General features: G+C 45.5%; 1 protein-coding gene across 1 annotated transcript in view; it reads left to right on the top strand.

Moving 5' to 3' along the window:
• Positions 1-13993, top strand: part of SLC7A10 (solute carrier family 7 member 10) — a 112474-nt gene that overhangs the window by 82605 nt on the left and 15876 nt on the right.

The raw sequence follows: 13993 nt of genomic DNA, 5'->3' as shown, positions 1-13993 counted from the left end.
CACTCTCGTCTTTCCACAGAGTAAGCTGAATGTGCCTTCCGTACTATGCTTGCAAGATGTAGGGGCAGGTGACTCTTTCTTCTCTCAGGAGTTTGTTTCACTGCCCATCAAGCCTTTGCCTCCCATTTCTAATAGAAGCTCCTTGACTTCAAGAGGCTGGCTGGCTATACATCTCCACATACTCCAGGCCTGTCCGATCCCGCTTGCAGTTGCCATACTTTGGTGTCAGTGGTAGCATCAGAGGTAGCGTACAGGCGGTACCGGTAAGGAGAAATGCTGGTCACTGTGGGGGGGAGGGGAGGGGCAGCAGGAGGGAACAGAAAGACATGCTGGCCATTGCAGAGGGAGAGAATGACACCTGGAAAACATATTGGACCACTCCCTGCACTGCCTGAATAGCAGTAAAAAGAAATGCCAATCACTGTGGGAAGAGGGGGGAAGAGAAAGACATGTCAGTCAATGCACGGGAGGGGAGGAAGACCAGAAATGTGTGCAGACCCAACTATAAGCCGAGATCACAATTTTGGGGCTTTTTGTTTTGGCCCCAAAATGTTGGCTTACCAAATGCTAGACCTGGCCTTATTTTCTCCACTCCACATAGAGGCTGCATCCTATTGCTAATTTTTTTTTTATAGTCTGCCAAAGAGCAGGCCTTTCCTACTAATCTCTCTTAATATACTTAATAGAAAAACAGACATTTTTAAATACAGTTACATTATCCCATATCTTAAACTTGGCCAGGCATAAGTCTACAATAATGGCAAACATTTCAACACACATGACAGGATCCTGCAATATAATTAAAGCAATGGCACATGTCCTTCAAACTTTGCTTTATAACAAATACCTGATTAAATAATCTTTGAAGTCTTTTCCCCTTCCTCTGGCTCTGCTCTTTATCTCCCTTCTGATGCTGACAAAATAAAATGACCACAGTGTGGCACATATCCTTCAACTTTGCATTATAAGAAATATATATGCCTTATGCTGTATTAATCATACATTTAAAATTTGGTAAATATACCTTTGAGGACTTCTTCCTTTTCTACCTACTGTGGATTTTGTAGCAGACAGAACATAGCTAGAATGTTTCCTCTTATAGCTTTCCATAGGAAAAATGTATTCAAATTCTGGTAGCACCTCAATAATAGCAACACAAAACCCCTTCACCGCCAGGTACTTCGTGAAGTAACAGTAAATTCTGCAAAGAAGCTTCTTAGAGCCTATGTTGCAAACCTTAACACCAATTCTGAATACCAATAACAGTACTCTTAAAAAGGCAGCAGTGAATATACACAACAGCAATATGCATCCTATTGGAAAGGCCAGACAAGTAGATCCCCCCCCCCACAGACTACATGCCAGCAAAATCTCTCACCTGCTCGCTCACATTCAGAACACAGACCAACCCTGATCAATTCCAGAATTAAAGACCAAAAATCTGAAATTGTCCTGTAGCCCAATACAGTTTTAAAGTTTAGGAATATTGAGTGAATCCTGGGTGATGGAAGGGAGTAAGAGGCAGATGCACTAAAGCTTAATGAGCCTTTAACGACCCTCCAACAAGGAAATTTTGATCCGTTGCATGCATCAAAGGGCTTTTATCGAGGAAGCTAGCAACTAACGAAAACGGAATGCAGATGAGCAATTAGTGTACAAACCCCATTGAAACGAGATGCACGAACCTTTTCCGATTGCCTTTACGCAGGAAAAAGGCAGGAAATCTAACGAGAGGTCTGTACCTCTCGTTAGGGCTGTCTGCTACAAGTTTACAAGTGAAATCTATTTAAAAAAATAACTAGGGGGCGAAAACGCGCGTCAGGGGCGTCCTTTATTGATGACCCAGGTCGCCGCTGCTCCCCTCTCCCTCAGCACCAAAAAAGAAAAAAAAATCGGGAGGGGGCAAGGGCGCTCGTCATGAGCATCTTGTATGGACGCCTTGCCCCCCCGCTGCTCCCCGCTCCCCCCCCCCCCCCCCCCCACCGCACGAAAAATCTCCAATTTTAGCAGCCCCGGGCCGGCCCGCCTCCCTTCCTGTGTATTCTCCCACGTCAGAGGAGTTTACCTACATCTGAGGAGGCCTGCTGAATCGCCGATCAGCTGTTATTGCCCGTGCAGCAGAGGTGAGAGGCACTGCACGGGCCGGTAAGGCAAAGGGGGGGTCGTTGGAGGGGGGGAGCGGCGGCGACGACCTAAGGGGGGCGGCGGGGGCGGGGCATGGGACCGGAGCATGGCGGGAGGCGGAGCAAGTGTGGGAGATTACACAGGAAGGGAGGAGGGCCGGCCCGGGGCTGGGGCTGCTAAAATTGGAGTTTTTTCGTGCAGGGGGGTGGGGGTGGGGGGGAAGCGGGGAGCAGCGGGGGGGGGGGCAAGGCGTACATACAGGACGCTCATGACGAGCGCCTTTGCCCCCTCCCGAAACACACGTTTGTGGGGGTTTTTTTTTGTTTTGACATCTGTGACATCTTTGTGGAATGCGCAGAGCAGCCAGCATAATGTTCGGCTGCTCTGCGCATGCTTTTGGTGCTGATTAACGACGGGTTTAACGATTCTGTGATAAATCCTACTTTGCAATACCGATCCGAACATTTCTGGAGCGTTTTTGTACTGCATTCCTCGTTTTTTTAAAATCGTTAAGCACTTTTACGTTTTTTATTTTTTAACGTTTGATTGATGCATCTCCCCCTAAGTTCCATAAATGAGGCACAAGGAGAGCGCGTGAAAATAAGAAAATGCCTGTTTCATATGAGGACCACAGAGAAGTGCCTGAGGAACCGAAGCACGGAGAAGGTAACAAGAGAGAAAGCAGAGCAGAACTATGGATGCATCTGCATGTTAGGAGGAGAATTTTGAAGTAGAAAGCAAAATCTCAGTGGAAGCTAATGTAAATCAGCAAGGAGGGAGAGTTGTGGGAGAAAAGAGGCAGCAGATGCCAGGAGAATCTGAAAAAGGTGGAGGGTAGAGTTAGAGAGACCTGCTAACAAGCTTGTGCAGTAGTTGAAATGGAAAGAGATTGGCAAACATTAAAGGCAGTGGCGTAGCTATGTGGGGCCACAGGGGCCTGGGCCCTTGTAGATTTGGCTCTGGACCCCCCTGCCAATGACACTCTCAACCCCCCTCCCGCCGCCAACCCGCCACCGCCGTCACCTATCTTTGCTGGCGGGGGACCCCAATCCCCGCCAGCCGAGGTCCTCTTCTTCCGGCGCAAGGCTTCGTTCTGTTTCTGTGAGTCTGGACGTCAGACTCACAGAAACAGAACGAAGCCTTGCGCCAGAAGAAGAGGACCTCGGCTGGCGGGGGTTGGGGTCCCCGCCAGCAAAGGTAGGCGGCAACAGGGGAGGGTTGGAGGCGGGAGGGGGGTCGAGAGGGTTGTCGGCAGGGGGAGTCAAAGTTGGTGGTGGCAGCGGGGGGGGGGGGGGGTTGGCAATGGCGGGGGGGCTAAAATGTGCCCCCTCACCTCGGGCTCTGGACCCCCCCCCCCTCCCGCCGAAGTCTGGCTACGCCCCTGATTAAAGGTAAAGAGAAGTTTCATTATCAGGTCAATATTCAAAGCGATTTAACCAGCCAGAAACAGCTCCTGGCTTGTTAAACTGCCTCTTCGGGGCTGACCGGTTGTTTTTGGCGGCACTTAACCAATTAGTGCTGCTGAAAATGTCCAGTTAGCACCTCTCTCAAAACTGGCTATTTTGGGGGCACAGTCAAGCACTTGGCTGATTAAATGCCAATATTCAGCACTTAACCAGCCAAGCAGGGGCGTAGCCAGACAACAGATTTTGGGTGGGCCTAGGCAAGAATTGGGTGGGCACCAAGTGTTCTTCCCCCCTTCAAAAAAAAATCTCAGCTGATGGGAAAACATTTATTTTCATCTTGGCAGCAGGAATGCACTGAAAACTGAGCATGCGCAGGTGTCATGGAGAGTAGCATTTTTGTTACCATCAGGGGAAAATCTTCCGCTGGCGGAGCTTGGGATTTCCACCAGTTACCACTAAACGTGTGCTACTGTTGGGTGGGCCTGAGCCATAAATGGGTGAGCCCTGGCCCACCTAAGCCCACCTGTGGCTACGCCACTGCAGCCAAGGTAACCACATCAATAGGACCGCATAAAATTCCTATCTTTATGCAGTGCCCCAGTTACCGGTTAAGTGCTGAATATCATATTTAACCTGCCATGCACACAAATTCAGTGCCAAACCCAGACGTGGCCTGGCATTCAATTTCCAGGCATTACGCCAGTGGCAGTCAGCAAATTGATAAGTGACGCCAGCTGAATATTTACTTCTATCAATTTAGCTGTTAAATTTCAGCTAATTAGGATGCAAAAGACAGGCGTTTGAGTTTTCACGGTGTGCAGACACTTTAGCTAGGTACGTTTTTGGGGGTTATTTCACAGTATTCTTCAACCATCATGTGAGATTTCATGCAAAATAATGATATGATGGCTTGTTCATCAGTGAAAGTGCCTTCTGGGTAGATCTGACTGACTTTCTGTATTAACATTGTTAGTGATAAGGCTGTTCCTAGCATGGTCGCAAATGGTATTTGAGCCATTTACTTTGTTGAGAATGTGGATGTTACATAAATATTTTGTTATAAGCAGACATTGGTATGTATTAATGGCCTATTGCAATGTTTATTTATTTATTGGGATTTATTGACCGCCTTTATGAAGGGATTCACCCAAGGCGTTGTACAATCAGTGGCGTTCCTAGGGGGGCTGACACCCGGGGCGGCTTGACGATGCGCCCCGCCCCCCCCGGATGCAGCGCGACCCCCCCCCCCTCCCCGGCGAAAAGACACCCCCCGTGAGAGAACCCCCCCCCCCCCCCGGGTGCATGCCGCTGGGAGGGTGCCACGCGTGCCTGTCCTCCGTTCGTTCCATGCTTCTTCTCTGCCCTGGAACAGGTTACTTCCTGTTCCGGGGCAGAGAAGAAGCATGGAACGAACGGAGGACAGGCGCGCGCGGCGCCCCCCCCCCCCCCCCCCCCCAGCGGCGTGCACCCGGGGCGGACCGCACCCACCGCCCCCCCCCCCCCTAGGAACGCCACTGTGTACAATAGGTACAGTTTGACATAATTTTGTTAACAGCATAACAAAATTAAATAACCAAGAATAAACAAATGAAGTAAACTTGGAAATTGTAACTTGAAACCTAATAATAGAATTACAGTGAAAAAGTATCTAAAATATATACATTTAACAGCACTGGAATTCAAATACCAGAGATATAATACAATGTTAGCATAATATTAATGATACACCTTAATAAGCATTCATTAGAACATTCAGTTGTCATATATATGAGGTTGAAGAGTTTCTACAATATGGCTTTTTACCATATAGCTGAGGGACCAAGAGCAGTTATATGATGGAAACAAGATGCATGGTACAGAGTCAGTTGAGATAATTTGATGGTTAGCTAAACTCAAGGCATGCTCACTGTATAGTTAAGAAAGAGATAAGAAACTGATCTACGTTACAGTGTGTGTAGCAAGCTAGTCCAGGTGAAGAATGAGTGTGTAGTCAGTCGTCCTACTTATTAAAGGCTTGGGAGAAGAGCCAGGCATTCACCTGCTTCCTGTAGTAGAGGTAGTCTTAAGTTATATGTAGACCCTCTGGGAGTAAATTCCAGAGCGTGGGGGACACTCCTGAGAAGGCTCGCTGGCAGGTATCACATCATACAATTTCTTTTGAGGAAGGTACAGATGGTGATGATCCTTGGGAGAACCTTAGAGATCTTAAAGGTGTGTAAAGGGCTAACTTATTCTTTAAGTACTCTGGCCCATTTTGTCTGAGGACCTTGAAAATCAAACAGAGTTTTAAATTTAGCCCTGTAAGGTACTGATAGCCAGTTTAGCTTTTGCAAGAAGGGTGTGATGTGGTCATGCTACTTGCAGCCTTCTATCAGTTGTGCTCTTGTTTGTTTCTTTGTTTACGGGATGGCGGTAATCTATTTTCTTATTGTTCAATAATTTCTTTTTATTATTTTAAAAAGAATAGATGGGGAGGGGTCAAGTGATGTGGTGAGCAGGGGTTTTATGTATAAGTAGAGAATTTTTGACTTCAAAATCCCATCAATAAACCAAGCTTCATGGAAGTATAGTAAATAGACTCTGGCTGTGCTGAAGCTACTTGTGAAGGTGTAGCCCAGTGCTATATCCATCTTATAATTGAAAGAGAAAAACGCCTAGATTTTAACCCAAATCGGGAGATAGACGTTTATCTCACAAAAACGAATAAATTGGTATAATGGAAAGCCGATTTTGGACGTTTTCAACTGCACTCCATCGCGGAAGCGTACAAAGTTGACGGGGGGGTGTCGGAGGCGTGGCAAAGGTGGAACTGGGGCGTGGTTATCGGCCGAGGAGAGATGGACGCCTTTTGCCAATAATGGAAAAAAAAGTATGCGTTTGTAGCTAGAATTTAGGGCACTTTTCCTGGACCCTGTTTTTTCCACGAATAAGGCCCCAAAAAGTGCCCTAAATGACCAGATTACCCCCAGAGGGAATCGGGGATGACCCCCCCTGACTCCCCCAGTGGTCACTAACCCCCTCCCACCACAAAAAAATGATGTTTCACAACTTTTTATTTTCACCCTCAAATGTCATACCCACCTCCCTGGCAGCAGTATGCAGGTCCCTGGAGCAGTTGTTAGGGGGTGCAGTGGACTTCAGGCAGGTGGACCCGGGCCCATCCCCCCCCTACCTGTTACAATTGTGCTGCTTAATGCTTAGTCGTCCAACCCCCCCCCCAAACCCACTGTACCCACATGTAGGTGCCCCCCTTCACCCCTTAGGGCTATAGTAATGGTGTAGACTTGTGGGCAGTGGGTTTTGAGGGGGATTTGGGGGGCTCAACACACAAGGGAAGGGTGCTATGCACCTGGGAGCTCTTTTACCTTTTTTTTTGTTTTTGTAAAAGTGTCCCCTAGGGTGCCCGGTTGGTGTCCTGGCATGTGAGGGGGACCAGTGCACTACGAATCCTGGCCCCTCCCACGAACAAATGCCTTGGATTTATTCATTTTTGAGCTGGGCGCTTTCATTTTCCATTATCACTGAAAAGCAAAAACGCCCAGCTCACAAATTGTCGAATAAAACATGGACGTCTATTTTTTTCGAAAATACGGTTCGGTCCGCCCCTTCACGGACCCGTTCTCGGAGATAAACGCCCATGGAGATAGACGTTTTCGTTCAATTATGCCCCTCAATATGTCCCTGGTGCAGTAAAAACTCTTAATTCAGGGTGACCTTGTACAGTGTTCTAATTAAAAAAAAATATTTGAAGGAGGTGTGCAATTGAGACTGGGGACTGATAAAAGTAAGTAGTAGTGATTGTTTAAAATCTGTAAATATTCTGACTGATTGAAAGTTTGTGCTGAGTATGTACACTGAAAGGACATCATGCCTGCAGGGAAGTATGCATGGCAATTATCAGGAGACAGCTAAAAGCCATTTGAGTGGCAGTAGTTTCAAAGAGGACCTTTAGCTGAGATGGTGTGGAAAGAGTTGGTGAGTGAAATTGATTGCTTTTTGGGGGGTAGGGGGTTAAAAGAAAAACAGGAGAGAGTGTGTGTGTGCTGAGAAATACTGATTCCTGAATAAAACATTCTTCTTGGATAGGAAGGGTGAGTGATTTGTGAAAATACATTTTGCTTTAGGGGTCCTTTTACTAGGGCCCTAGAGTAGCGGTAGGGGCCGTTTTTCCCGTGTGCCAGGGCCCTTTTTAGCAGAGCGGGTAAAAATGCTCCAAAAACAATGGCCATGCGGCAAGATAACTCTTACCGCATGGCCATGTAGTGGGGTGCTCTTACCGCTACCAAATTGAGTTGGCGGTAAGGGCTCCCATAGTAACCCTGCGGTAACCAGGCAGTGCACGGCGATGCCTCATTACCGCCGGGTTAGCGCCGCAATATAAAAACAAAATTTACGGCATGCCAGAAATGGCACACGCTAAAGCCGGAATATCGCCAGCAGCCGCATTGAGCTGGTAGTAGTCCCGAATTAGCATGCAGTAAACCCGTGTTGAGCTTACCAACACTTTCTAAAAGGGCCCTAAGTGATCTTGCCAAAGTTTAATCCTAATATACTGAAATCTGATGATTTAGCTGTTTCCTTCTGGCTTTAAGTCTGTTCTGACCCTGTTGAAACTGTGGGCTATGGAAAGGGGAGTGGGTTTGGGAAAGGTTGGAGGGGAGGGTGAGAGAAAGGGAGCAATGTTGGACCCGGAATTGGTGGGAAGGGAGAGAGAAGGAGCAATGTGGGACTCAGCCTTGACTTATACAGGGGTCACAGCATTTTTGGCCATTTTTAGTCCTAAAACTGCTCTCAACTTCTGCACATGATTGACTTATAGATGTTTATATACAGTATATCTTGCATCCATGCCAAGAGTTTTTAGGCAGGTGATGCTCTTCCAAGGAGTTCAGAAAAGCATCAAGAAAAATTTGTGTGAGTTTATCCATTCAACTGAGAGTAAAAGTGACCTTTGCCGGGGTTACAAGAGCAAAGTTTTAAGACTTGGAAGGAGAAAGGAATTGACCAAGTGGAATAGTTGATTAAAAAAGATGGAGTGGTGTGGGGCTTTGAGGCGGTTCAGGGGCAGCTTGGCTTAAAGGAGGTGAATGTATTGCCCAATTTGCAAGCTCAGAAATATATTTGGGGCCTGGGAAAGTAACATTTGTCAGATTGGTTCTGTTCAGAATTAGAGGAGTTTTTGCTGTGGGGGAGGTCCGTCAGAAGAAAGTCTCTCAGTTGACAGTAACGTTGCAGGATTCAGCGGTGCCTTCCGAAATTAGAGACTAGATTAGCCTTGAGTAAGGTGCAGTACAAGATGGTCCACAGGACTTTTTTCTTGCCTGCAAGGGCATTCAAGGCAAAATGTGCAGCATCATTGATTGATTTGTTAACCGCCTTTATAAAGAGATTTACCCAAAGCGGTGTACAGCAGGTACAGTTTAACATAAAACTTACAATTTTGTTAACAGCATAGAAATAATAAAAATGGCCAAATATAAACATGAATACAATAAATGAGGTAAACTTGAGAGCAGCAAATTAAAACCTAATAATAGGACTACCATGAAACAGTATCAAAAATATACACATTTAACAGCATTGAAATTCAAATAACAGAGATATAATATGATGTCAACATAATAACTAATGAAACACCTAATAAGCACACATTAGAACATTCAAATAACATATTGATATTAAAGCTTTTCTACAACACAGCTTACTGTGTAGCCAAGGGGCCAAGTGGAGATATATAGATGGGGACAAGATGGGTGGTACAGAGTTAGTTGGGATAACTAGATGGGTGGCTAAACTCAAGACAAGTTCTTTGTACAGTTAACCAGGATATAAGGAACTGGTCTAAGTTGCAGTGTGTGTGTAGCAAGCTAGACCAGGTGCAGAGTGGTGTATTAAAGGCTTGGGAGAAGAACCAGGCTTTCACCTGCTTCCTGAAGTAGAGGTAGTCTTGAGTTAGAAGTAGCCGCTCTTGGAGTAAATTCCAGAGTGTGGGGGCTACACCTGAGAAGGCTCATTGGCGGGTATCACATCTTGCGATTTCTTTTGATGAGGGGTACAGATAGTGATGCTCCTTGAGAGGACATGGAGATCTCAAAGGAGTGTAAAAGGCTAATGTTGCACTAATATGTGGAGATGGATACATCCCCTGCCCTGTGTTTTGGGCTTGCCAGAAGATGCATGACTTTAGGGAAGAAATTCAGGGATTTCTTGGTAGGATGTAGATTGGTAATGGGGTATGGGCAGTGCTCTTGAACAATGTAAGAGTCTTGGAGTTGGTAGGTAGAGGTAGGAAGTTGCAGGTTAAGAGAGCAGGGTTGCTAGCTCTTCGCTGCAAAGATCCGGTTAAATTAACTGTGCCTAATCTTTTGAGTCAAGGCTGCCACTGTTCCAGAAACACAACTCACAATAAGAGACCAAATTAATGAGCCGCATGAAATAACAGTGCATTGAGCTTCAGTGTACTGTTGCATGTGCTGATAAAAACATTTACTCCCGGTGCAATAAACTAATAACAGAGAAATGACCATGGTACTGAAAAATGTGCACTGACAGAAAAATCAGCATATACAACCACAGTGACACGCAGTTATTTAGGGATCGGGTTTAAGGTGCAGGGATTGGCTCATGCACTGATAGAAAGGAGACAAAAAATCCCAATGAAAAATTACTGGTGCCCCAATGGCCCTCATCCTGCCAATGTTATCCTGAAGTCCAAGAGAGCCCCTTGCCTGGAGCAGGATTAAGACATAGACAAATTAGGCATGTACCTAGGGTCCAAATATTTAAGAGAGGGCCTTCTCAGTTGTGCTAATTCAGTGACTCCCAAGGCAGATTCTTGCCCTGGAAAATCAGCTGCTGGTAGAAAGATAAATGTGGGGGATGGGGAGAGGGTGGTATTCAAAGCCACTGTCACCTGCAGAGGTCTCTCTATTCTCATTCTCCTTACTTACCACCCCCCCCCCTCCCCCACCATGCATTGTTATAAAGTACTATGTTTCACACAGGGCCCGCTGTGTGTGTGCGAGTTTAAAAGGTATTCGTATTATAATGGGGGGAGGGGGGGCAATGCAGGATTGCCTAGTGTGTACCAAAGAGTTAATCCTGTCAGTTGCCTCCCAGCTTGATTATCCTGGTGGATCAACAAACCCCTTTCACCCCCAGCTCCCTCCACAACCCTCCATTTTGGGGGAGGGGGGCAAGGAGAGGTTGAGGTATGCAGGGGTTCCAGTGGACCACCACGGTAATGTTTCAAGATGGAGATTGGGGTGGGTCACCAAGGAAGCCTTCCAGAAAGGGTCGCCCAGGGTGCACTTCCTCTCACATGAGCTTTTTGTTGCTGTGCTGGTTTTTACTCTACTCTTCACTCTAGTCCAGTAAAGATACAGTATTACCAGGTAAAAACTATGCCAAAATATAGCACAGTTTATTACATTGGGAGCAATCAAATAGGGTCCACTTAACTGACAACATTCTGCAGATAGATATGCCTTTCACGCTGAAGTGTCAAGATAATGGTCACTTATATGTGTAAGCACCTTAAGCCCCATTGTATAAGGGTGTACATACATACTATAGCATACAATTGCAAGGGGGGGGCACGTGTGGGTGGAGCATAGATGGGCCTGCAGGTTCCATGCGTAACTTACAGAATATTGTCAGTCACATTAAGCTAGGTCTGTGCCTGGGGCAGCTATGGGTGTATAAGTCTAATGCGGACGATACCAGGTTACAAAAGTGTTCTATAATGGAACGCTATTATAGAATAGATGTTGTCTATGCAGAATTGGGGGACCTAACAGGAGACACCACTTATAGAATTGCCCCGTTGGAGGGTGAACTGCCAGCTGCATGATTCAAGCGTACGTGTTTCCGAGCACATGAGAGTCACATGCATGAGGGAGGGCTGGGGGAGTAAAGCAATAAGCAGAGAATGCTCATTAGAACAGAGATCTTCTAATTCCTCTGAAGTTCTCACTAAAAGCCAGATTTGAAAACGCACGTAACTCTCTCCATGAATAAAGTTCTTAATACCTTATGAACATTCTTTATAAAATTCTATGGGTGAGGCCGTAGCTTGCCACCTTACAGTATTTAATCTGAGAAAAAGCACCAGCCCTGAAAAGGGAAAATTACTGAAGCCCATTCACAGAGATTTAGCAAAGCTCTATCAGTAAGGACCAGAATTTTATTTATTAGGATTTATTTATCACCTTTTTTAAGAAATTCACTCAAAGTAGTGTACAGCAAGAATAACTTGAACATAGGCAATAGACAATTACGGCAGTAAAAATATTCAAATAACAATAGAATTTATGGCATATTATATACTACATTACATTGTCAACACAATACACAGTAAAACATTTTAATAGAAAGCATAGTGTGTATGCAACGATGGAACCTATAGATAGATAAGACAGAGTTAACAGGAGTTATAAAATAAGGGGAATACTATAAAGAAAGTTGTACATGAATTCAGAAAGGTGCATGAATATAATCTCAGCTAGTTTAAAAGTGGATAAGCAAATCCTGCTACAGTTTGTGCAGCGCATGTGACTCCTTGTGTGTGCGACTAGCAAGTTAGTTACTTCTACCATTAAAGGTCCGGTTGAAGAGCCAAGCTTTCACTTGCTTCTTGAAATAGAGATAGTCTTTCAAATCAAGCATGGTACTGGAAGATTGGAGGGTGGCCAATGTAACGCTGATTTTTTAAAAAGGCTCAAGAGGTGATCCAGGAAATTAAAGACCGTTGAGCCTGACGTCGGTGCCAGGGACAATGGTAGAGACTGCTGCTTTTTAACATATTTATAAATGATCTAGATGGGAATAACTAATGAGGTAATTAAATTTGCTGATGACACAAAGTTATTCATAGTTGTTAAATCATAAGAGGATCATGAAAAATTACAAAGAGGACCTTACGAGACTGTGCATCCAAATAGCAGATGACTTTTAATGTGAGCAAGTGCAAAGCAGGAGCGTAGCCAGACTTCGGCGGGAGGGGGGCCAGAGCCTGAGGTGAGGGGGCACATTTTAGCCCCCTCCCGGCGCCACAGACCCCCTCCCCCCGCCATGGACCCCACCGCCACCTTTGACCCCCCCCCCCCAGCGCCCCTCCCCTCTCGACCCCCTTCCCTTTCGACCTCCCCTTCCCCCCGCCGCCGTCAGGTACCTGTGCTGGCGGGGGTCCCCAACCCCCGCCAGCCGAAGTCCCTGGTACAAAATAAGTACCTGAATATATGTAAACCGCTTTGAATGTAGTTGCAAAAACCTCAGAAAAGGCGGTATACCAAGTCCCATTTCCCTTTTCCTTCTCAGCCGGTCTCCAGGCCGGCGCGTTGCTACAGCTGATGTGGAAGCCTAGGATTTTGTTTCTTCTGTGTGAGTCGTCCTGCACGTTCAGGACGACTCACACAGAAACAGAATTACAAAGAACACTCACATCTGCAGTTAAAACTCAGCACACCTATTCTTCAGCAGCAGCTGACACAAAAGTGAGATAGAGAATGACCATTCTAGCACAAAAAACTAATCTTTCAAAGTTTTAAATTTCCTTCAAGGCCTCTGTGAAAAAGGCATTTGTGCAACCAACATATCCACACATTTACAATGACAGATACATGTCTAAGGCCAAGAGGTACTGAAGCAGTGATCTTCAGCTCGATCCTAGCAAATCCCCTAGCCAGTTGGGTTTTCAGATGATAAATATTCTTGAAATAAATTTCCATGCACAGCTTCATTATATGTACATCTCTTTGCATATTATTATTATTTATGACATTTATATCCCACATTAGCCCGAATAGAACTGAGGTTCAATGTGGCTTACCTAACAATTAGAAAATCATGAACATGTTCAAAATATATTAACAGAAAGTAAAGTACATCATATAATGTTAGACCAGTAAAACTTGAGTTAGGAACAGATGTAATTAAATACTTAGGGGGTCTTTTACATAGGCAGACTAGCGATTTTAGTGCACACATATTAACGTGAATAAAAACACTAGAGACGCCCATAGAACTATATGGATGTCTCTAACGTTTAGCGCGTGCTTACTTTTAGCGCTCGCTAAAATGTTACCGCCTTTGTAAAAGGTTCCCTTAATGATTTATGCTAGATAATTGAAGGAAAAGGTAAAGGGCTAGGACTTCCCTATGAAGAAAGACTAAAGAGGCTAGGGCTTTTCAGCTTGGAGAAGAGACGGCTGAGGGGAGACATGATAGAGGTATATAAAATAATGAGTGGAGTGGATCAGGTGGATGTGAAGCGTCTGTTCACGCTTTCCAAAAATACTAGGACTAGGGGGCATGCGATGAATCTACAGTGTAGTACATTTAAAACAAATCGGAGAAAATTGTTCTTCACCAACGCGTAATTAAACTCTGAAATTCATTGCCGGAGAACGTGGTGAAGGCGGTTAGCTTGGCAGAGTTTAAAAAGGGGTTAGACGATTTCCTAA

Source organism: Microcaecilia unicolor, chromosome 5 (assembly GCF_901765095.1).
Source record: "Microcaecilia unicolor chromosome 5, aMicUni1.1, whole genome shotgun sequence".
Taxonomy (NCBI): Eukaryota; Metazoa; Chordata; class Amphibia; order Gymnophiona; family Siphonopidae; genus Microcaecilia; species Microcaecilia unicolor.
Note: the sequence above shows the minus strand (reverse complement) of the source record. Positions and strands in the feature narration are given on the sequence as shown.